This window comes from Cupressus sempervirens, chromosome 11, assembly GCF_028749045.1.
Source record: "Cupressus sempervirens isolate cs-2001-9-10 chromosome 11, ASM2874904v1, whole genome shotgun sequence".
Lineage (NCBI taxonomy): Eukaryota > Viridiplantae > Streptophyta > Pinopsida > Cupressales > Cupressaceae > Cupressus > Cupressus sempervirens.
Genome location: NC_143128.1, coordinates 108,609,836 through 108,636,632, shown reverse-complemented (window position 1 = coordinate 108,636,632; position 26,797 = coordinate 108,609,836). Strand labels below are relative to the sequence as shown.

The following is a 26,797-nucleotide window of genomic DNA, read 5'->3' as shown; positions in this document are numbered from 1 at the left end:
GACAACTTTTACATGTGACAAGACCTAAAAGAATTATATTAATTATTTATGAGTAAAATAACATTTAATCAAATGTTACTTTAACTATTTTTGATAAGATCAATTTTTCAAAAGGGTAAATGCTTTTGTGCATACTATAAATTGATAAGGTGCACATATTCGAAGGGGAGTGTTATGTAATTCCAAATATACACATTCACAAAATCATGTTTGAACCTTGATGACAATGTCAATATCACCACACTTAGATTATCAAACAATACAAATGTTTATAACTTTTCAAAAAAAATTAGCAAAAAGTGGCATGCCACTTAAATTATATATATAATCATAAACTGGTTCAATGGCTTGTGGAGGGAAGAATCTAGCAAGAAACCCTTCAATTACAAAAATAGAGAGAAAGATATATGGTATCAAATATAACAAACCTAAACTAACAAGAGAGAGACTAGGACCCTTGAAAACATGGGTATACAATTTAGGTCTCTAGAAAAGTATAACAAACTCATATATATATATATATATATATATATATATATATATATATATATATATATATATATATATATATATATATATATATATATATATATATATATATATATATATATATATATATATATATATCACCACCCCACTTTTCATATAACAATCTCAAAACTATGCCAATCCCCAACTTGCTATTGCGCCCCCCAAAAAAATTAAAATAACAACCTACTATATCCATAAAATCTTTACACCATTGCCACAAAACTAGTTATATACAAAAAGCTGCCCTTGATCAAAAAGTAATTTCAATCCGTGTACAAAGCTCCCAAAAAATGGTTTCTGGAAAACCTTCATCAAATTCTCATCGTATCTTTCAACATGGAACAACTCCCCTTCAGTTGGCTCCCAATCCATTGCCATTGAGTCACCTTCTGCCAAAAACTCCAGTTGCACTAAAGGATTATCTATTTGCATAATGTTAACTATGTTTTTCTCTAAATCTCCCGAAGACACTCAGCTTACCAAGTTACCCAACCTATTCCCCATTTCCTCATGACCATGTTTAATTAGTTCAACTAACAACTACACCTTATCTTTCATAATTTGTGTAGATTCTGGAGGAAGAAAATCACTATAGCTCCATATAATGTGATGAAGTAGCCTTAGATTGTCCTCCACCACCACTTTCATGAATAATGACAGGAAGCATAAAAACCTACCTTCCTTCCTTAGTAATTGGTTTTCAAAAATGCCCCCAATTAGAGCCAAACTCATATCAATTTTATACTTACTGATAGCCTCTCTAATCTCCGACTTCCCAACAATGCTACTTCAAACCACCTTATCAAAAATATGTTCAACTACACCCATATCAAGGAGAAGATCCACAATATAAGCCAAGAAATAGACAACACTTGTGATGAAAGAAAGGGTCTTGACATAGCTCGATAGAGCATAACTAATCCCAGAATACCCATGACACATCTTCGACATATATCGCACTCCATATAAAAAACCTTATCTAAAACTTGAGTTCTCATCCAACCTTGAACTACCATTTTGCGATTGTTACATTGTATACATCCTCTACAAGTATTGTTCGCTTCCTCCATATATCTCTTTAAACCAAATACTTCTAAATATCTAGCAAATGGCCTACCCAAAATCTATCGCCAAACACAATGCAAAAGCCTTAAATGTCATGTCCTTACATACTGTCGTCACATAAGCACCCATCAATAACCATCACAAATTTTTTCCAACTCTCCCTAACAATGTCTTATACCACTATAATGAAATCCTTGTAGCTACTTTGAAGAAATTTGCATCACACTAGGTGGTCTCATAAAATGTACTTATGTAACTACCACTAACACTAAATCCTCAAAAAATCATTTAAATTATGACGTAGAGTGCCACCTTCATACTTAGATAATTCTACAATAAGCTTAATGGTGATGTCATGTTTGTAAAGAACCACGTGATGCTATATTAAATTAAGACCAACTAGCCTAATTATACATAAATTTAGAATTCTACGTGTGTAAATAATAGAAGCTCATAATTCCAAAGAAATTTTCCTTGACTCTCATACAATTTAACTGTATCTGGAACTCCCTCTTTCCTCTACTTGTTTTCCACATCAGAGAATATAAAATGTTTATCCTAAGAAATTTCCCTAAATAAATTACAAAAACTTCTTTCATAAAAATACCATAAACTTGTTCCTGCTCTCTGTAAGTCACACCCCAAATTTGGCAAATTATCTACTACTTGATTCCCTTCTCTTAGTGTATGAGAAAAAGATACAGCTTTAAACATATCAATTATATTCCAAGATTTTTACAAGATGTACCCAAACTTCCACTTCCCTACTCTTCTCTGAAGACATGAATTGATCACCAAAATAGAATCTCCCTCAATATGAATATTGACTATTTGCAGTCTTGTCACCAATTCAATCCCAAATAAAAGTACCAAGGCCTCTACACAATTGTTTATACCTATTAGAATCTTTTGAGCTAGTGTTTCCACCACATTACCTTCATGATCTCTAATACACACCCTTGTCCTTGAAGCCCTAGGGTTTCCTCTTGAGAAACCATCAAAATTAAACTTTAACACTCCCACATTAGGAGGTATCCATCTCATGTCCCTCCTATTTGGTTTTACACTTGGTCCTAAGGCAATAAAGATATAACTTGCAAATGGTAAATTACTCCATCTGTTTGACAATAAAATATCCCAACCTATAACACTTAAGTTCTCATTTATGTTTCTAACATATGCCAAAACCACTTCTACCACGAAGGACTCTAGAATTGCTAATACTCCTGCTATATTTGAATGTTGCTGCCTAAAAATTTGCTTATTCTTTTACCACCATAAAGCCCAAACTACTAATGTTGAAATACATTTCCAAATACAAAAATACAAGGAATGATTTTCTAGACATGGCCAATCCTAAAACATATCCCATAATGTATTTGGTAATGACATCATGATATTTGATCTCTGAAGAATGAAGAACCAACATTGTTGAGCCATTTTACAATGGATGAGTAAATGATCAACTCATTTGGGTTCTTCTAAACAAAAAACACATTGTAGATTCCGTATAATGATTAATTTTTGCAATCTATCACTAGTAAAAAGTCTCTTTTTAAGAGCCAACCAAGCAAAGCATCTAGCCTTTGGAAAAACTGCTGGGTTCTAATAGAACTTATAAGCTCTTGACATCATAACACCTTGTTCTAAATTTCTAGCAACCAAATAACCCAACTTTACCGAATATCTCTCCAAACCCAGCAGTTTTTCTAGCTAATTTCAGTTTGTAGAACTTATAAGCTTATAACCCAGTTTCTAGAATAGGAAGATTAACTGGATTTTTCTAGCTCTCTAATCTTGAAACAAGTTCTACAAACTGAAAATAATCTGCAACATAGTTTCCCCAGTGAGTACAAAAAGAATGTTTCCAAGCCCCTAAGGGATGAGGTGTAATTAAAGCGGGGAAGCAATTCCATGAATCCTCCCAAAAAAATGCCCTCACCCCATTATTAATTTTCCAAGAAAGATATATTGTAACCAAATCTCAAGATTCCACCATAAAGTTCCAAATCGTTGAACCCTTAAGTAACTGAGCTATAGTAAAAATCCTAGAAGGTTCTCATGTGTCTAAATATTTCCTTTGCATAATTTTACAACATTTTTCTTTAACTTTCTCATACATAAACCACACCAACTTACCTCCAAAAGATTTATTTCTTAAAACCAAAGTTGGCAAATTAATTCCCCCTTCAATTTTATCATATGCCATTTCCTTTAATGATATTAACAAAAATAACAAAAATATTTTTTATAATTTTCATTATACATAGGCATTGAAGAAATCATTTAAATTTTAATGAATGAATCTTTTCGATTTTATATATTACAAAATATTTAAACAATTTAACAATGAACAGTTCTTTTTTTCTGGTTGGCAAAAGTGGACGAGCCACTGAATATATTTAACGATGAACAGTTATAAATATTAAATTTATATTTTATTGAACATTATTAGATTTCCACAATTTATTAAAATTCATAGAATTATTTCTGAATTTGATTGTGTATGTTTTTTAACATCAATATTTTGGATCACACTCTATGATCCATCATCAAGATGAGAGCATAATTTTTTCTATTCTTACATGCTCTCATCCTAGTGATGGATCAAAGAATGTTATCTGAAACATTGATGCTAAAAAACATACACAATCAAATCAAAAAATAATTCTTGAAACTTTATATTTTATTATTTTATAAAGTTCGATATAACAAAACCAACACGTATTTTCTTAAGTTTGATATATAACAAGACCAATACGTAAACAATGAATAGAAAAATTGCCATATGCCCCATGGTGGGACAGACAACATAAAAGAATTCGTGTAGTAATAAATAAACAAGACTTCATAATATTTAAAATCTTATCAACCCACTGGAAGTATTTCTTTCTCCATCCCTCTCTCACTGCAAGCAATAACATTACACAGGAAAATCCTGCTAGATGGGACAGTACCGGTCCAACCTCATACCAAAGTATTTGCTTTCTATCGTCTTCATTTCTGTCTTCCAAACTGTTTGGAGGAGGATATGGAGCAAGCTCTTGCCATGGGCATTTCTTTGGAAGAGGGCATCCTTCCAAATATAGATTTCCAGAATAGTGTGTTTTATCAAATACGGTCATCTGTCCTCCTTGTGGTATGCTGCCAGATAAGTTGTTGTTGGACATATTTAAGTATGACAATGAAGTCAACAATTGCATTTCAGAAGGAATCCTTCCAGAAATCCTGTTTGTTGAGAGATGCAGTGACTCTAGTTTTCCCATTTCCCCAAAACTGGATGGAATAGTTCCATCCAGTTTATTCATTCATAAATTTAGATGCTTCAACCCCTTCAACTTCCAAAAATCCACTAGAATTTCTCCATTTAATTTATTATTAGATCAATCTATGACTGTGAATGTGGAAAAAATATATGTGTAATGCCGTTCTGAGCCTTTCACAGTCATGCCAAAATCATCATGAGACGAAACTTGATATATAGTTGGCTCAATCGGGCCAATCCTAGTATATGACTTAATCCCATTGTCTTTTGTGATTACACGAAAAGGATTCAACTGATCAGATAATATATGGCCATCTTCTCCGGATATACTCATTGCTTGTAGAGATGAAATCTTAGGGGGAATAGAACCTGATATATTGTTAGACGAAAGGTCTAAGACCTGGAGTTGTTTCAATTGGACAATTTCTGAAGGAATGCTGCCATTGAAGCGATTACCATTCATCAACATCACTTGAAGGACCGATAGATATCCAACTTACCCTGGAATATGTCATGTCCCCAATGTTTTGGTGACAGTTCAATTTAATTAATTTAATTAATCTGGTTGTCCAAGGACGACTAATTAATTATTTTAATTAAATAAATAATATTAAAAGATAACTTTATGTTTAATAAAGTGACTTGGAAAATATTTAATAAAGTCACTTAAGAGATAAGATCAAAAAGGTTCTAGAAGTCTCTGGAGAGGATGGAGGGAAAAGAATAAATAGGCACTCCGGGGCTCCATTCGAATCAGGCAGTTGTTTATCTCTCTTTTGATTTCATGTTGTGATTCAATCACAGGTGCATTGTGGAACCTAGGGTTTTCGCAATTGTCACAGTTGGCCATTGAGAACGATAACTCTCAATAGGTACGCAATTTTGAGGGTGTGGAATATCATCTGAATTATTGCAGATTGGAGGTGACATTCAGTCATTTCATCAGGGCGTTTATGCGTGGCTTAGGGTCAATTTGAATAATACATTTTATTGCAGTTGTGTAATAGTGAAGAATTCCGGTTAAAGGCAACAGCCGAATAGGAGTAATTTGAGTTAATACCTAGCGACATTGTTAGTCTGGATAAAGGGCAGAATCGGGACTCAGCTCGTGTGTGTTCAACGGAGCATCAGAGAGGGCGAAGGCAGGGTCATTACAGCCGTTAGCCGCATGACGGACAAAGGAAACGGAAAAGCTACATTGAAAGATTACCATTCTGAAGCTTGTGCTATCATATAGTCAGGTGTCGGATCGTTTTAGGCTGCCAGATTTCATGCAAGACTTCGCTCAGGATTACATCGAAGAATCAAAGGGCAGATCATGGGAGGGGAAACCTATTGAAGGATTTCAGATCTGATCATTCTTCCACAAGCCCTCGAAATGGAGATTTTGGGCAAAGAGTTATAAACTCGAACTTGGATTCCAGTTGGAAGATTGGCGATTTCTACCAACAAATAAGAACGCATCTGATCACCATTCGATCCAGTCTGGACCAGTGTCATTGATTTGAGCAAATAACCGAAGGCAAAAGACGCATTTCTTCACGCGTTATTAGGCAAGTGCTCTAATCACACATCGCGTCTTGGCTGTCATAAATCCGCAGAGGGATATGTGGGTAGAGGTCAACATACAGCGAACGTTTTTCCCAAAAGGCCTGGCAAAGTAATCACCAAACCAAGATCCGAGTCGGAATGTTGTTGTTTTTGACCCCTCAGCAGGCCAGATTCTTTCCACATTGTCCGGGCACAGCAAACGGTTGCTGTAAGGTTTGTTCCACGTGATGATCTCCTGCTTACAACTTCAGTAGATAAGACTGTTCGGATATGGCAAGGAAATGAAGATGGAAGCTACAATTGCCGGCATACTTTGAAAGACCATTCAGCTGAGGATTAATGCTGTCACTATTCATGCAACACATAATTACTTTGTTACAGCTTCAATGGACAAAACCTGGCGCTTTTATGATCTTGCAACTGGTTCATGCCTACAACAAGTTAGTGATGCTTCCTTAGAGGACGGATACACATCTGTTTCTTTCCACCTTGATGGTCTCATCTTAGGAACGGGGACATATAGATATGATTTGAGGAACAGTGATGGATGGAGTCGAAGCAACTGTAAAACAAAGTCTGAATCAGTATTCCAGTACTGATTCTTCTCTTGCCAGGTGTATCTAATTAATTATAGTAGTTGCAAGTTGCTTAATTTAGCAAATAAAGTTGGCATTTGATAAATTGTTGTACCTCAGTTGGGGTAATTCAGTAGTTCTTCAAATCAGAACCATTTACTAGTAACGTAATTGTTTGACGAAATGTCAACCCTTTTGAAGTTTTAGTATTTTTGGTGCTGGAGTAAGAAATAATCCTGTCGGGGTTATCTCAGTGGTATTAGAGCCTGTTTGCCAACTATTTGACGAATTGCCACAGTACAATATTGGGATTTAGTGACCTTTACAGCTAGGGTTATTACAGTGGTATCAGAGCGGTTTTCTTGCCATCCTGTGGGGTGAGAACCGACTTACATGAGTGATCAGCACTCTACTTCAACCAAGATGGATAGGTACAGCACAAAGTCTCCAAGGACACAATCTCGGACAAGTAATAGACGCAGTATTCAGAGTCGGAATTGTGGAAAGGAGGACTATTCAGGTATTCAGGATGAGCTCAGAAAAATCAAACATAACATGTCTGAACTGTTGGTTAAACACCACCGTATGCTTGACAGGTTGTCCGTCCCAGCTAAGGTGAATAAATCAACTGGATTTCGTTTTGACAAATCTTCTCACAAAGCGTTGACAGATACAATGAGAGATGCTACTAGGAACCTTAATGAGGAGTTCGAGAAACAAGTGTGCAACCAGTCTGAGGCTTCAGTTCGGTCACAGGAAGAAGTGGTGAAGGATATTACGCTGATAGATAGTAACTGTCAACTTGACACTCAAGTTGAGACAGTTGAATACGAGTTTCCCAAAGGTGATGTCTCATGTACTCAAGGTAGTTTGGTTCCGACAAGCAATGATTACAGCGAAGTGAGTTCAGATGATGATGAAGATGTCATTGTTCATGATAATGAGATACCTGGTGGAAATGAGCAGACATCGAGCATTTATGATTTTCCTGACAGAGAATACCAGGCTCAGTTAGATGCTTCGTCACATGAGGATGAAATTGGTGGTACTTCACATGATTGGTCCAGCCAGTTGAAGGTGAGCAAAGATAGTATTGTGGCTTCTTTATCTCATCATGACAGGATGCGGGAGATGTTAGAAGAGCACATCCAGATGATTCAGTTACAAGGAAGACATAAGGGAGTTCAAGCAAAATCTTCTTGTTGTGACTTACATGCAATTGATGAAGGAATGGGAACGACGAAGTTGAGCTATTTGCATCTTCTATCAGACCGTGACTATCTTCTTAGCCTTACCAAAGATTACTCAGATGCCTTGAGGAGGAAGGAGGAGGAAGTTGTCAAGCTTTCTTGCGAGCTTGAGGACACTCAAGCAACTTTGGCATTACAGGACTGGGAGAGACATGGGAATGAACACGACATGGAGCTGAGTTCATCTTGCACTCAGCTTTCTACATTTGACGGATCATATATGGTAGCTGATAATGCTACGAGTTCATCTTGCATTCACATCCAGGATACAAGGACAATGGCAGACAGGTATGTGAAGTTAGCTGGTACTGGTCACATTACTCAAGTAAGTAGTTTGCTTGAGTTACCAGCTGTTCCCTGTTTACGAACATGGACTCGGGAATGTTTCAGCAGCATTTGGGATTCAGTCAACCGAAGATCTTTAGCACTTTATGATAGCCATGATTGTTTGAGTACTATCATGGATTTGATTAGCAGAATATACGGTGTTATCTTTCCTTGTGCCAGCAGAACATCCGATGTTGGTATTAGTTTTTATGCACCGTTGTTGGGTTTGGTTCATATTTCCAGTCGACCATCCTTGCTGAAAGGTGTTGAAGGTTTTTCATATTTGAAAGCATGTATAGATGAGTCCCAGGATCATTTTGACCTTGATGACATCCGGGAGAATGAAGTGAACAGTTTTGAAGATTCATCTTCCTTGACAGTTTCTTTAGGTATAGAAGAGCTTGATAGCAGGACTACAGGTTTTGACACTCTGGATGTTGATATGAGTTTTGAAGTTGATTCGAAAAATATAGATGGTAATAATCCAGAGACTAGTATCTTTGAAGACATTCCTCCAGACAATGTGTCAAAGGGAGTTTATAGAAGACAGTCTAGCCAGAGCCATCATGTGGTTAGCCAGTTGAAAGTTAGTGAGCGAGACATTGCTATCGCTTGTGAGCATTTTGATACTTCTCGTCAGTTGTTGGCTGTTACTAGTTGGGGTACTTCTATGATAGAGGAGTCCAGCGGTGGTTACTTTTCTTGGGCAAAGGTTCATGCCTTGCGTGAAGCTGTTCAAATTTTAAAGCAGGATTATTTACGATTGGTAGCTGACCGTGATCACTTGGTTGAGTGGGGGAGTACAGCATATGAGGCACTCTTGAATCGTGAAGAGGAGGTGAGTGAGCTTTCCCAAGAGCTCATAGCGACTACTGAGGCGTTAGAGGACACACAGCGAGATCTACAAAAGTCGCAGTTTCAGTTGAAGGAGGTGACCGTGGAGTTGGAGCATTTGAGGTCAAAACCAGCCCCAGACCCAGTTCATTTGTCTATTGAGGTAGATGACGGTAAGTGCACTCCTAGAGTTGCTTTTGAGGAGCTTATTGTTGAGACTGACACACATATTCAGGGTTTGGAAGAAGTTGGTCTTAATGAGTTTGGGATACCAGTAGAGTCAAGTCTCCAGATTGATTCTTCTCTGATAAATGACAGTGTGGTACAGTTGGGTATGCCACCTTCACAGGAGGATCAATTGTGGTGTGCAGGGAAGTATATTGATGCTTCCTCATATAATTTTTACTGCACTAAACCGTTCATGGAGTATTTGCTGGATAGTGCATGTGTTCATTTGGACTCGCATAAAGTGACAGAGGGTGTTCTCATCCAAGATACTAGTGTTATTTACAGATTGGTTGAGAAGATTATAGGGGTCCTCTCTACTATGCTACCTCACAGGGATCTCGAGGAGGGGTTTGTTGAGAAAAGTGCACAAGGACCTATCCGACCTACAGTCACTTGGAGTCAGAGATTGGAGCCATATGTTGATTACCAGTTCAGCGATGATGAGCTAGCAGCAAAATTTGGAGGATCTTACCGGCATTATATGGTAGGGTACGCTCATCATTTTTCTTTTGACACAAAGATAGAAGATTTTATTTCACGCAGATGTAGATTGGCTCCAGTTTCTTACCATCCATTAGGGGATAGATTGGCACCTTCTTTTGAAAAAAGAAGTGGTAGTAGCAAGTTATTCAGCCTGTAGCATCGACACACTCGGAGCAGTTTTTCAGAGATTGAATTTGATGGCAGTAATTCACGTACCTATAGCTGTTGTCATATCTACAGTGCAGTTGGGTGCAAGTGTCATTCTAACGGGGGCTTGAGTTTTGATAGAGTTGATGTTTCAGTTGGCTTGAGTTCCGCAGAATGGTTTCTTCTACTGACATCTACAGTTGGTTTTCAGATGATTTCATCAGAAGTATCAGTTGTTTGGATGTTGAGTACAGTTTCTCAGTTACTGGTATTGATGATTTCTCCATGGGAGTATGATGCGGATTGCGATGATACACAGATTTACATTTGGGATCCAGGCAGACTGATTGGTTCATGGTTCAGCCATTGCTTGGGGACAAGCAATTTCAGGAAGGGCGGACTGTCATGTCCCCAATTTTTTGGTGACAGTTCAATTTAATTAATTTAATTAATCTGGTTGTCCAAGGACGACTAATTAATTATTTTAATTAAATAAATAATATTAAAAGATAACTTTATATTTAATAAAGTGACTTGGAAAATATTTAATAAAGTCACTTAAGAGATAAGATCAAAAAGGTTCTAGAAGTCTCTGGAGAGGATGGAGGGAAAAGAATAAATAGGCACCCTGGGGCTCCATTCGAATCAGGCAGTTGTTTATCTCTCTTTTGATTTCATGTTGTGATTCAATCACAGGTGCATTGTGAAACCTAGGGTTTTCGCAATTGTCACAGTTGGCCATTGAGAACGATAACTCTCAATAGGTACGCAATTTTGAGGGTGTGGAATATCATCTGAATTATTGCAGATTGGAGGTGACATTCAGTCATTTCATCAGGGCATTTATGCGTGGCTTAGGGTCAATTTGAATAATACATTTTATTGCAGTCGTGTAATAGTGAAGAATTCTGGTTAAAGGCAATAGCCGAATAGGAGTAATTTGAGTTAATACCCAGCGACATTGTTAGTCTGGATAAAGGGCAAAATCGGGACTCAGCTCGTGTGTGTTCAACGGAGCATCAGAGAGGGCGAAGGCAGGGTCATTACAGCCGTTAGCCGCATGACGGACAAAGGAAACGGAAGAGCTACATTGAAAGATTACCGTTCTGAAGCTTGTGCTATCATATAGTCAGGTGTCAGATCGTTTTAGGCTGCCAGATTTCATGCAAGACTTCGCTCAGGATTACATCGAAGAATCAAAGGGCAGATCACGGGAGGGGAAACCTATTGAAGGATTTCAGATCTGATCATTCTTCCACAAGCCCTCGAAACAGAGATTTTGGGCAAAGAGTTATAAACTCGAACTTGGATTCCAGTTGGAAGATTGGTGATTTCTACCAACAAATAAGAATGCATCTGATCACCATTCGATCCAGTCTAGACCAGTGTCATTGATTTGAGCAAATAACCGAAGGCAAAAGACGCATTTCTTCACGCGTTATTAGGCAAGTGCTCTAATCACACATCGCGTCTTGGCTGTCATAAATCCGCAGAGGGATACATGGGAAGAGGTCAACATACGGCGAACATTTTTCCCAAAAGGCCCGGCAAAGTAATCACCAAACCAAGATCCGAGTCGGAATGCTGTTGTTTTTGACCCCTCAGCGGGCCAGATTCTTTCCACATTGTCCGGGCACAACAAACGGTTGCTGTAAGGTTTGTTCCACGTGATGATCTCCTGCTTACAACTTCAGCAGATAAGACTGTTCGGATATGGCAAGGAAATGAAGATGGAAGCTACAATTGCCGGCATACTTTGAAAGACCATTCAGCTGAGGATTAATGCTGTCACTGTTCATGCAACACATAATTACTTTGTTACAGCTTCAATGGACAAAACCTGGCACTTTTATGATCTTGCAACTGGTTCATGCCTACAACAAGTTAGTGATGCTTCCTTAGAGGACGGATACACATCTGTTTCTTTCCACCCTAATGGTCTCATCTTAGGAACGGGGACATATAGATATGATTTGAGGAACAGTGATGGATGGAGTCGAAGCAACTGTAAAACAAAGTTTGAATCAGTATTCCAGTACTGATTCTTCTCTTGCCAGGTGTATCTAATTAATTATAGTAGTTGCAAGTTGCTTAATTTAGCAAATAAAGTTGGCATTTGATAAATTGTTGTACCTCAGTTGGGGTAATTCAGTAGTTCTTCAAATCAGAACCATTTACTAGTAACGTAATTGTTTGACAAAATGTCAACCCTTTTGAAGTTTTAGTATTTTTGGTGCTGGAGTAAGAAATAATCCTGTTGGGGTTATCTCAGTGGTATCAGAGCCTGTTTGCCAACTATTTGACGAATTGCCACAGTACAATATTGGGATTTAGTGACCTTTAAAGCTAGGGTTATTACAGAATATCCCCATGAAATCTGTTATGCCCAATATCTAGCACTCGTATTTTCTTACAATTGATTATTGACACAGGGAAGGCTACACTTAGCTTATTGTTTCTCACAGTGAGAGAGGAGGAGCATATCCCACGGGGTATACTTCCATTCAACCTATTATGCCCCAAATTTAACACTTGAATCATCTTATAATCGGCAAAGCATGAATGAATGCCTCCATTCAATTTGTTGTTTGAAAGATCTAACTTTTCAACGTGAGTTAAATTGCACAAACTTCGAGGAATTTCGCCAACAAGAGAATTGTTAGTAACCATCAGGAGCTGTAGATCTGGAGGCCAAGAAGATGATATATTTCCAGTGAAAGCATTCCTAGATACATCAAATACTGTCATCCGACGAATTAATCTCACTGGGACAACAAGACTGCCACTGAAATGATTTCCTGAAAGGTTGAACAGGTACAACTGAGGATTGTTCTCCATTATCCATGAGGGGATTTCCGCAACAATATTGTCGTCAGCCAGTGCTAACCTGTGTAGTGAATACTGAGTGTAAAGCCACTTGGTGAATCGACCACCAATACTGCATGAGACTAGATCTAAGCCTGCTAACTGGAATTAGGGCAGCCAACTTGTGCTGATATTAAGCACACAGTATGATACTTACAAATATTTCAAATCTGCAAGGTTGTGCAACAAATTATCTAAAATAGTAATACAGGAGAGCCAGAGAACCTTTATGGAGGATGGCAATGCCAACTGTGAGGAACTACTGTTCTCAGATAATGAAAAACCATGAGCAAAGAGCAAATTGAGGGAGGAAAGACTAGTGAGTTGAAGACTTGCATTGAACTTCCAGGATTTAAAGAACAGCAGCAACACAATTAAAAATAATAACACTCAGAACAGGGGAGCCTCTATTTTACCACAGAGAAAAAAGTAATATTCTATTCCAACAACAATCGCTGTTTAGCCAATACATTTATTCAAAAAAAAAGGAAATTGCTAAAACTACTCCCTAACACATAGATCAAAATATAGATCTGGAGCAAGTTTAGGAATTTAAAAAAAAAAACTACTAACAAACTAGAAAAGAATGTCGATAACCATGCAATCTAACAATTATGCATGTGAATATACAGTATCGGATAACCTTGCATCCTTCAAGGATGCAAGTACTAGTAAAGAACAACACGAACATGAATATTAGGATGACCTATGAGAAGTTGGAGAGTTTTAAGTGCATTTGTTGTCTATATAATTGATTGATCTAATGATAGTTCATAAATACTAAATATAAGAACAAGCAAAAGATATAGTTTAGAAATAATGAACATTCAATACCAATATTTTCTTGGCAACATTTGGATTTAAATCATTTTTGGGCTCTTTTAAAACTCATTTTACCTTTACAAAAAATACATATAGATGAAATATTTTATTAAACACCTATTTCAAACCTTCAACATCCCTCCATTTTCCATAAAATATCTATGTGCATTTCCACAATAAACTAAACCTCAACCTATAAATTCATTAGTTATTCCTCGCTGTTTACACCTTTAAAATCTATCAGCTACACAAAAGTGAATGTAAACCTATTCTAGATATTATACCTTTTGCATACATTTATTCAAGAACCAGATAAAAATTATTTATAGTGCTCATTTCTCCATGCTCCTATTTTAAAGCTACGCAAAACTCCATGATGGTTCAACCAAGATTTACAAATTTTAATTAATTAGTTTTGTAGCCCATACATAATAGGCATGCCTCTTTTGTAGTTCTTTTAATTTGACAATATGTGCATAACAAGGAATACACAAGGTTTTTGACTAGAAGTCATATGTTTATGGTTGATAATTGATATAAGTTCAATATATGATATAATTAGAATGGTAATCATTATATCATTGTTGTTGAGAAATAAAAAAAATTGATATGTATTCATCAAACAAATATGATACACTAGGTCATTGACAATATGTGATAACATGTGGCATATCAACATTAAAAAATTATTAACAAATACATGGTACTATCATGAGTGAATGAGCTAAAAATAATCGATGACGAAGGATTTGACAAAATATCAAAACTACCATTCTTAAGATAATAGTAAATCTAAGGAATTACATTATCTAAAAATAAGGTGGTAGTAAACTATAAACGCCAAAATGTTCTAACTTGGAACCTTGCACAAATTATAATATAAATTTAATCATATATTTACTAGTATGACTAGTTGATGTATGCATTGTATCTGCCTAACTCTCCAAATGCAAGCCTTTAAATCCATACAATTTGAAGCTTTGTCATCTCTTCCATGATATACACCTTTTTGTCTCATGCTTAGCCTTACAAACTCATCATATTCAATACATATTTAACCCTATAACACATGCTCTTCTCACATCATTGATATTAGCCTCTATAAAACTCTATTCTAGAATGTGAATCATATTTCTCTAGTAAATTTCAGTTGAATATTAAAAAATATAATGGTTTTGGGGGCTGAAGATTAACCTCACAAAATTAAAAACTCGTGTAATATTAAAATTTACTACAATGATAATGTACAAGAATGTGACAATTATTACACCATAATTATAGTGAAAAGGGGAAAAAATAAATAAAAATAATGCATAGTGATAAAGCCAAAATTTCAATATGCAGTAGCATATAACATGTAAATAACTCATTACAAGAAAGAAATATAGAAAAGTACTTATGACATGCTACCTATTATGTCATGAAGTATTTGAGATAATATTTTTTTTAAATAGTTTCAAGCTAATAGTACTATATAAAAATGACCTAGAAAGAAGTGCCCCCAACAAGATGAGTTTTAAGTTCCATGTTCTAATTCTTAATAACATATTCTAACCAATCTAAATATAAAATGACACTTGTTCCAGTTCCAAAATTGTAAATACTTGAAAGCGTGCATAAATTAAAAGTACAATTTATTAAAATGTATAATATGATGACTCATCACTACAATTATTGCTCTGATCTTCCTATATGTTCATGAGAAAAGGGTTCCGAAATAATACAAATTGATGTTCTATATTCCATTCCAACATATGAACCACTCGTCCCATGGTTGGCCTCAAATCCTTATTATTTTCAATGCACAACCTTGGGAATGATGGGAAGCCCAGAGATCCACTCTACATCCAAGTACCATCTCATTCATCTTGTAGTGGTTAGAACGTGACTAAAATATCTATCCACCAACTTTGCCAACCCAAAATCACCCAACTTGGGTAAAAAATTATTGCTAAGAAGAATGTTCTTAGTCTTAACATAATTGTGAATGATGCAATCCCTGCAATTTTTGTGGAGATCAAGTAAGCCTCTCGCACTACCTAGTGCTACCTGAAATTGGATCTTCTGATCCATTATCTTCCATTTACTTTAAAGTAGTATGGAATTTAGAAAGACATTGGGTGTATAATCATAAACCAATAACCACATAGGTACTACATTGGCAATGTAAAATAATGTGACCATTACTACACCATAGTTACAATGAAAAGGTAATTTAAATGGGTGCATATTGAACAAACCAAAATAGTGTATTGAGCCCATATGAGATCCAACATGTGATAGCATATAATACATAAATAAATAACTATAGGAAAGCTTCATAGTAAAGTAAAAATGAAATGTTAACTAAAAGTAATATGTCACGAAATATTTATGAAAACAACTAGTTCCAAGCTAGTAGTACTAATACAAATAACTTAGAAATAAGTGTCCCCAACATGATGAGGAATCAAATACATGTTCTAATCCTTAATAACACATTCTAATCATATCTATATATAAAATGACACTAGCTAAAAAAATTGAAATGGTAAATACTTGAAAGAATTCATAAATTAAAAGAACAAGTTACAAAAATAATTAATGTGATGACTTGTCACTACTATTATTGCTTTGATCTATTTGATTATTCATGAGAAAAGGGTTCTAAATCAATGAAAATTGCAGCTCTATCTTTCCTTCCAACATCTGCACCGCTTGTCCCATGGTTGGCCTTAAATCCTCATTATTTTCAATGCACAAGAACCCCACAACACATGCTCTTTTGACCTCTTGAATATCTACCTAATCTCTAAGCCTCTCTTCCACAACCTTAATTGTGTTCACTTGGAAAATTTGAATTCTAGTCCACAGTGGAAAGTAATACTTACATGAATCTTGCACATTGGTATCTAGTCTTCTTTAACTAGAAATTAGCTCCAAGAGAGTCATACCATAGCTCTATATATTAACCATGGGAGTGATGGGGAGTCTAGAAATCCACTATTGAGCCAAGTACCCTCTGCTTCCTCTTGTCGTAGTCAGAGCATGAATGAAATCTCTACCCACAAGCTTTGCCAACCCAAAATCAACCAACTTCGGCAAAAATTGTTGTTTAGAAGAATTCCCTAGAGAGATTTACAATTAATGAATGCCTACTAAAGCTGAACTCTTTTTGGTTTTATACGTTTCAATTTCTTAAAAGAGTGTCTAGTAACTTTTATGACATCTTTTTCTTGTGTAACCTACCTCGATTATATTTGCATCTTCAATTGTAGGAAGTTGCAAAGAAAACATCTAGAGGGTTGTGAGAAGTTTACAAAGAGAGATATCTAAGTATTGTAAGAAGCCACAAAACCTAATTATATTGATGACATTCATCACTCTCTCTATTAAAAAGTTGCACAAAATTGTAAAGTCTAGTGGGTATCACCAATCTTACAAGGTTACATGTGGTTGTTAATTACATAGAATTGAAAAACCATTCTAAAGTTGTGTTTGCTAGGTATGTTTTCTTCGTGCATGGTACATACTATATTCATAAGGATCATTCATTGAGTGTATACATATTTTTAAATGGCTTAGTTTAAAATCATAATGTTAGAAAATCACATTATTTCATTCCCCCTATTTAAATGTGTTGCATTAAGTCAAATGATGATCAACCTATTAATTTATTTTTCATTTAATAAGATTAGATCTTTAGATCTAATGTTTCTTTTTATGGATTGCATAAATTTTTAACCACACACACACAAACCCTATAACAAGAAGCAACACTTATTTATTCTTTAACCAAACATTTCATATATAATTATATGCAATTTTTATATCACATTTCATTTTTGTAAAACACATTTCCTTCATAGTTATTCATTTCACCCTTCGTTATAGTTCTAAGAGTGATTCCTCCCCCAAAACTATCAAACTAAATGATAGATCACCTACATAAAGAAGCACAAAATATTCCTAAGGGCATATGCACCAAGTGGTGGTGCCAAAAAGGTGACAAGTTTTTTTTTCATATTTTCAATAGCATGTATGTGCTATATAGTGCACACGTGCTATGGCTTGGGTAACCCGAGCCATAGCGCATGCATGCTATAGGGCGTATGCACTATAGCATGTATGTGCTTTTATAAAAATCAAATTTTTATATATGATGAGCTGCACACCTACAGCCCATTTTTTATCAAAGGTTTTTACTATTCTTGCAAAGCAGTGCACACACGGGTTGAAGAGTCCAACATTTTCACAATCCCTTGCCAATATGCCTCCTCGCTAACAAAATCCAAGATCACAAGCACACCCACGCCGACGCCGTATATGATATAAACTTAAGTTTGCATTGTTTGATATGTTTTTCATATTGTTTTGTAGGGATTTTATAATTTGTATTTAGATTTGTTTATTTATTTGGATTTTAATTGATTTTTTATCAGAAAATGTCCATAATCAATCGAAAAATCCACAAAACCCTCAAGAACCTCAAAACCAAAACCCTCCTCAAGAAGAACAACAAATTCCACAACTTGAACCAATTGCAAGACCTCTGCTAGGCACACAAGAAAATATAATAAATGAAATAGAGAGAGGCAAAACTAAATTAGAAGGACTCATTGCTCGGTTGAAAGAATCTAGACAAACCAATCAAATGAGGGCTCAATTGGCATCATCCCTCGAATCCATTAAGACCTAGATTGCCTCAATTAGTGGTTAGTTAGATATTTGGTGGGTTAAGAGGGATGAACAAAAATTATTTTATGCAAATAAATTGTCATATGAAGATGTTAAAAAAAAAGAAATATCGAAAGGTAGAATATGTGCATTATTTAAAAAACCCAGTGAGAAAAATATTGTTAGAGAGGGTACTAAATAGTTCCCCATCCATTGGTGCATACATGATGCTATTAGAAATAATTTTTGGGATATATGGTGGATGGTTTTTGATACCCCTCCTTGCAAAAATCATGAGGTCCCCATGTATTTTTTGAAGAAATTAAATTGTGAGTTTGTCCTTGGGGAGATCCTCAATTATTTTGATATATTAGACTCCCAGGGTAGAGGTGGGGGGTCATCATTTGAGAGGTCGGGAGCACGTCATGACCCTAATGTAGTTAGGGCACTTGTGGTCAAGCCACATCATGAGCATGTGACTATTCCTTCAGTTGTGAAGGAACATGTAGAGGCCAGGGCTCTAGGGACCATTAATGCTTTAACATAGACCCTAATCCATTCCATGAGCCCATTAGTTGAGGGGGAGCCTTCTGTGCATTCTGGTCACATGTGCACTTCATGCGGATCCCTATGCACATTTGGCACTCATGTTGGAGATGGTGTAAATGATGGGCTCGTCACTGATCAGTTCCTAAACGACACATTTAGAATTGACACACAGGTAAATTACAATTATAATTTACTAATATGATCACATTTCATATGTATAGTGAATGATTAATTAATTAGCATCTATTGACATTGTTCAAAATTCAGGGTCAAAGTGTTGCCAGGCCTAGCAGCAATCCTCTAAGCCCATTTTTACTCCCCTCCATGAGTCTAGAGGTATGTCTCATTTAATCATTTTAATTAATACATATATTTATTAAGTAATCATATTAAGGATTGACAAAAAAATTATGCATGTGCATCAGTTCTCCACAAGACCCTCAACCTTTACTATAGACTCAGAGCATAGACATCGTGCGAGCTTTGTACAAGTACATTTGTTTCATGTTAATTTAATTCATTTGATTATATTTATTTCATGTTTCATGTTTCATGTTACATGTAACATGTATTGTATGACATGCAGCTCATGACGTCAGACACACCTCATCATCTCCGACAGTTTGTTGATTGTGGAGCAACTGCAGCTATGGCTAGCTCACAGCCATTGACTAAGGTATGAAAGAATTTTTTTCATTTTAGTTTTTTATAATAATTAGTCTCAAAAATTTTAATGTTATTTATAAATGATTATATTTATTGAATTGTTTTAGGGTCTCATCACACTTGATCATCCACAAGCCTTCGAGGTGGAGTTACAGAGTGACTATTTGATGGTGGTAAGAAAATAATTGATTTTGTGTGTACATATATTTGATTTCAACATATAATAAATATTGATTCATATCTACTTTGTTTGAGCTTGAGTTGGAGAAGAGCCTCAACAAGAGGATGAGCAAGCATGTCAGGAGGACCCTGTCATCTCCACCATCTCCCTCCACACGACGACAGAAGATGTTGAGAGATTTGTTTCCTTCCCCTCGTGGGAAGGAAAAGATATAGTTGATCTAGACATTTATATATATAGGCATTAGTGGACATATCCGATATACATTTGATGTATATGAGATTTTATATTTGATGTATGACATTTATTTGATATATGACATTATTCGACTTATGAAATTATTGGTTAATATATGATATGTTTTTTCATATATGACATTATTGATTATCATAATATATTATGTGGTTGTTAATGTGCATGACATTATTGGTTATAATTTTATATTATATGTTTGTTCATATATGACATTAAATTAGATATGTTCGTGTATGACATTAAATTGGATATGTGCATGTGTGACATTAAATTAGATATTTTTATGTATGACATTAAATTCAATACCTAATCTATTTGAAACTTTGATAGAATATTGATTAACAATAAAATTTATCACTGTTTAAGCATAAGTTAATCATTTGCAATATTTCATCATCATATGATTTATGATCTTGTTCATGTTTAAAATTCTCCTTCTCTATCATTTTTTTATCAAGTTTAACTCAATACCTAATTAGTTAGAATTTTTGATACAATATTGATTAGCAATAAATTTTATCAGTCAAGATCGATTAGGACCTCCTGGAAATTCATCACCTAAATGAGAACCTTGAGATTTATTAGGAACTCCATGAGATTTATTAGGAACCATTCTTTATCATCAATTTAAAAATGTCAGAGATAGTAGAGAAAATATGGATTATTTGCAAAAAAAGTCATTTTAAAAATCATAAATGTAACATAATCACTGATAGTTTTATGTGTTTTCATAAATTAATGATTGTAACATAATCACCAGTTGATTGGAATGTGTTGTTATTATTCTATAGTAACTAGATTAATGTAAAAATAAAAGTTTAATAAATAGTTGTGATGTATAGGAAAGAGAGATATCTCACATGAAAGGGGGATGAATCTAAGATGACACATAAGATACTTGTAAGAGGGAGCTATACTTGTTAATGAATTTACAATGCATGTTATGGAAAATCATTGAGCATATTTAAAAGGAAATTAAAGAGTATGAAAAGTGGAAGGAACATGTTGTTTTTTAGGCTCGGATTCAAATTTGGGTTTTGATTTTCTAATGAAGGATTCAAGCACTGCAATTTGGTAGTTTTGGCTCATGTTATCCTTGTATCTCACTCTATCCTTGTATCTCACTCTCTCTTATTCCCGCCCTCTTTATATTTCTATTTTTTTCATATCTATATTTTTTCCATATCTATGTAGACACTACTCTAACATGTACCATGCTTACTAACCTTGTAATGAGCATTTAATTTGAAGAATTGGTGGCCACCAAGCAAGAAAGTTGTGAAAACAACAGTTAAAGTTTAGGGGACAAACCTATAGCAGGAGATTTGTCTTAATAAGGATAGTGTTTGAGTTTGGGAACATGCATGTGATGAAAAAAATTTGATGTTTGTATCTTTAATTGGTCAGAAAAGTGTTGGCACATGTGGGATTGGCCAAGCCCTAGGAACAAGGGTTCTAAAAGGGTGAATTGGAGCTTCTGGGGTTAGGGAACTCTTAGGTTGAAATTGAGTGTGGAATATCCTAATGAAAGGCATTTTAAAAGACTGTGCAAAATTTGGAAACCAGATCTTAAGTCTTCCTATCAATTGCTTTGTAATTGCATCATTCTTACATTGTTGGAAACAGGGGCAGCGTGAAGGATCTCTAATATTTTCCAAAGGAAGGGTATCTAAGTTTGATATATGTTTTGTGCAAGGATAAAGGGTATCCAAAAAATCCATTTCTTCAAGGAGTCTTTTGGGAAAAAATAAAATTATTGATCAATTCGTCTTGTTGTTGTCACCGAATTGGAAAAATTTGCATTGACAACATTTGGGTACATTGAGCATTTTGGCTTAGAAGGTATTGAAACTGAAAGGTGTTGATTGGAACATGTTAGACATACCAAAAAAAACCTATTTAATATGTTACTGATATTTATAACATTGAAATAAATTTATTGCTTGTCAATGACTAATTTAGCAATTACCTAGTTTGATCTCATCAATCATAACTTACTCAATTATTCATATTAAGAGGTACTATCATAAACATAGCATAATCAAACTATAGGATTGAAACTCCTACAACATTCTACAATGTATACTTTATTCAATCAATATCTAGTAACATGGTAAAAACACTAAGTAAAATATTGAATGTTAATAACATCCAAAGGTAACAAATCATTCATAATATATGCCCCTTTACTTTTTATTATTCTTGATTATAACTTTCTTTCTCTTTATTTATCTTGGCATTACAACATCACACTAAGAATTCTACAATAGTCATGCTAAGAATTTTCTCTAGAAGTCATGCTAAGACTTCTCCCTCAATGGATTATACCACTACATCAATTCATACATATAATATTCTTCGTAAGTACATATGAAGTGATCCAATCAAAATATTCCTTTAGTTAACTTTAGATAGGAGAATGGCCCCAAATCTACCTTTGATATCAAAATACCAAATCTTAATTCTTCCTATTAGTCTCTTTGTAATTGCATCATTCTTACATTGTTGGAAATAGGGGCAGTGCGAAGGATCTCTGATATTTTCCAAAGGAAGGGTATCTAAGTTTTATATATTTTTTGTGTGAGGATAAAGGGTATCCAAAACATCCATTTCTTCAAAGCATCTTTTGGAAAAAACAAAAATTATCGATCAATTTGTCTTGGTGATGTCACAAAATTGGAAAAAATTGCATTGACAACATTTTGGTACATTGAGTATTTTTTCTTAGAAGGTATTGAAACTGAAAGGTATTGATTGGAACAAGTTAGATATACCAAAATAAATCTATTGATTCCTTGAAACCTCCTAGAGTTGAGTATTTGTAGAGTTTTCCAATTAAGACCTAGAAGGGTCTCTTGGAACACTTCTACACTTTTGCTCATTTTGGGTTGTCTAAAGGGCTCATCATACTTTCGTCTACATCAGAAGGGGATAGGACAAGGTTAGGGATAGGGTTTACTCGGCCACCTGAAGCTAACCGAGTAGAAAATTTGATCCCATGATGAAAGGTGAGAGAGATTTGACAGTTGGCAACTTTGTACTGACCAACACTACAAGTTTCAGCATCACCTGAGATGGCATCATAAAATGAAAACAAAGTGTGATCTCCAAAAATAGAGAGAGGTTATTGTATCTCTTCACAAAATGGTCCTATAGGAATTGGAATCACATCCATACCTCTCACGAGCTTCGAGATATGCCCCATCAAAGATCGCAACCCTATGGCATTTAGTGACCCTTAGGGACATTCTGGTTCGATGTGCCTGAGAATGTTCGAGCACTGAAGGGGATAGGACAAGGTTGGGGATAGGGTTTACTCGGCCACCCAGAGCTAATAGAGTAGACAGTTCGATCCCACGATGAAAGGTGAGAGAGATTTGGCAGTTGGCAACTTTGTATTGGCCAACACTGCAAGTTTTAGCATCACCCAAGATGGCATCGTAAAATAGAAATAGAGTGTGATCTCCAAAAAGTGAGAGAGCTTATTGTAGCTCTCTGCAATACAATCATGTATGAACTAGAATCACATCCATACCTCACACGATCTTTGAGATATGCCCCGTCAAAGATAGCAGCCCTATGGCTTTTAGTGACCCTTAGGGACATTCTGGTTCGGTGTGCCCAAAAACGTTCGAGCTTTCAAGGGGATAGGACGAGGTTGGGCTTAGGGTTTACCCGGCCACTTGGAGCTAACTAAGTAGACAGTTCGATCCCACGAAGGTGAGAGAGATTCTAGAAGGTGTTATAATCTCTTCCATTCCCTCAATATTTTGAACATCAACATAAGGTTGAGTGTATTGGGTACCTTGAATTGAAGATGATGTGCCTTGACAATAAGATGCAAAAGATAGAATATCACCTACTTGATGTGTTGATGTTGTGCCTTCAACATGACATGATGGAGTGTTTATATCATCAAATCTACAAATCAGTGTCTCTTCAACATGAGAGGATGATATGACTTCAACATTGGAAGATGGTGTAGTGGACAATATGACTCCAACATTGGAATATGGTGTAGTGGATGATATGACTCCAACATTGGAAGATGGTGTAGTGGACAATATGACTCCAACATTGGAAGATGATGTAGCTTCACAATTCAATTGTCTTCTTGAGCGTAATAGTCTCATTTGTTCTCTTTGTCTTTCCAATTCTTCCTCTTTTTTTCTTTGTACCAGTGGTTTTTGATCCTCTTCGAAAGTCAATTCTTCATTATTGCTTTGCAATTTTCTTTACTCACATAGTAATTTCATTTTATCTCTTTTAATTTCCAAATCTCTCTCCCTATCTTCATTTATTTGAGTTTGTGGTTTCTTCCTTGGCATGATGATGATTTCTATATGTCAAATTATTCAAACATCTGAATTACTTAAAATGTGTAAATTACAAATTATTCAAATACATATAAAATTATAATTATTTGAATGAATACGCAATATATATCAAACGACTTGTCAAATTTCTAACCATTTCGAAATAACATTTCATTCAAACATACATATTTCAATGAATTCACTATATATTAAACAACATGTCAAATTATAATCAAATTTGTATTTATATATCAAAAAAAAATATTTAAAATAGATTGCACTAACCTTTTCTATACAAGGAATAAACAAAAAGTCTTCAAATCACATATCCAATGATTGAATTTGGTGTTTGCTAGCTTCCAAAAGTGTTGAAATAGTGTTTGCTATGTTGAAACCCATTATTTTTGTTGAAATAACAGAGTGTGAAATAGACCAAAAGCAGAGAATGGATGAAATGGGCCCCAAAGTTTCTTTTTGACTATTTTTAGGTGATTTCACATAATGTGTACGCACTATAGCATGTATGCACTTACTATGTGAAAACGCATCACTCTCCATCCTCCCTACTCTCTCTCCCATCCCCTACCCTCTCTCTCTTCCTACTCTCTCCCCTCTCTCGCATCCCTTACGCACTCTCTCTCCCCTCTACCATCTTTTCTCTCTCGCTCTCCCTCTCCCGCCATCTACTCTCTCTACCTCTCTCACCCTCTATCCTCTCCCATCCCTTACTCTTTAGATCTCTCACACACACTCTTATCCCCCCACTCTCTTCTCTCCTATCCCCTACTCTCTACATCTATCACACACACTCCCATCCCCTCTATCTCTTTCCCTCTCCATCTCCTACCACCTATTATCTCTCCCTCTTGAGTTCTCTCTCTCTCTCTCTCTCTCTCTCTCTCTCTCTCTCTCTCTCTCTCTCTCTCTCTCTCTCTCCCCCATCCCTTACTCTCACTCTCTCTCCCCCATCCCCTACTCTCTCTCACACTCTCCCATCCCCTAATCTCACTCTCTCTCTCCCATCTAATACAAGCTCTCTCTACTAGCACCTACTCACTCTCACACTCTCTCCTATCCCCTACTCTGTCTCTCTTACACACACACTCCCATCCCCCCTCTCTCTCTCTCCCACTGCTTACTTTCTCTCCCCCATCCCTTACTCTCTCTCCTCTCTCTCCTCTCCCATCCCCTACTCTCTCACACTCTCACACTCTCTCCCATCACCTACTTTGTCTCTCTTACACACATTCCCATTCCCCCCCTCTCTCTCCCTCTCACACCACCTACTTTCTCTCCCCCATAACCATACTCTCTCTCTCTCTCTCTCTTCCACCCCCTACTCTCTCTCCCATCCCCTACTCTCTCTCTCTTTCACAAACATACACACTCTTATCCCCCCACTCTATTCTCGTCCATCCCCTACTCTCTACATCTGTGACACACACTCCCATCCCCCCTATCTCTCTCCCTCTCCCTCTCCCACTCCCTCTCCTACTCTCTCTCTCTCTCTCTCTCTCTCTCTCTCTCTCTCTCTCTCCCTCTCTACTCTCTCTCTCTCTCTCTCTCTCCCATCTTTTATGAGCTCTCTCTACCACTACCTACTCACTCTCACACTCTCTCCCATCCCCTACTTTGTCTCTCTTACACACACACACAAACTCCCATCCCCCCTCTCTCTCCCTCTCTCACTCCCTCTCCCATTGCCTACTTTCTCTCCCCCATCCCCTACTCTCTCTTCTCTCCCATCCCCTACTCTCTCACACTCTCTCCCATCCCCTACTTTGTCTCTCTTACACACATTCCCATTCCCCCTCTCTCTCTCCCTCCCCCACGGCCTACTTTCTCTCCCCCATCACCAGACTCTCTCTCTCCGCCACCCCCTACTCTCTCTCACACTCTCACATTCTGTCCCATCCCCTACTCTCTCTCTTTCATAGACACACACACTCTTATCCCCCCACTCTTCTTCTCTCCCATCCCCTACTCTCTACATCTGTCACACACACTCCCATGCCCCCTATCTCTCTCCCTCTCCCTCTCCCACTCCCTCTCCTACCACCTACTATCTCTCTCTCTCTCAAGTTCTCTCTCTTCCTCTTTACTCACACTCTCTCCCATCCCCTACTTTGTCTCTCTTACACACATTCCCATTCCCCCTCTCTCTCTCCCTCTCCCACCACATACTTTCTCTCCCCCATCTTTGTACTCTCTCTTCCACCCCCTACTCTCTC

At 36.3% G+C, this 26,797-nt stretch overlaps 1 pseudogene; it reads right to left on the bottom strand.

The window, feature by feature from the left end:
• Positions 1 to 4,328: 4,328 nt before the first annotated feature.
• The window catches only part of LOC149528451 (uncharacterized), a 34,198-nt pseudogene continuing 11,729 nt past the window's right edge, over positions 4,329 to 26,797 (bottom strand).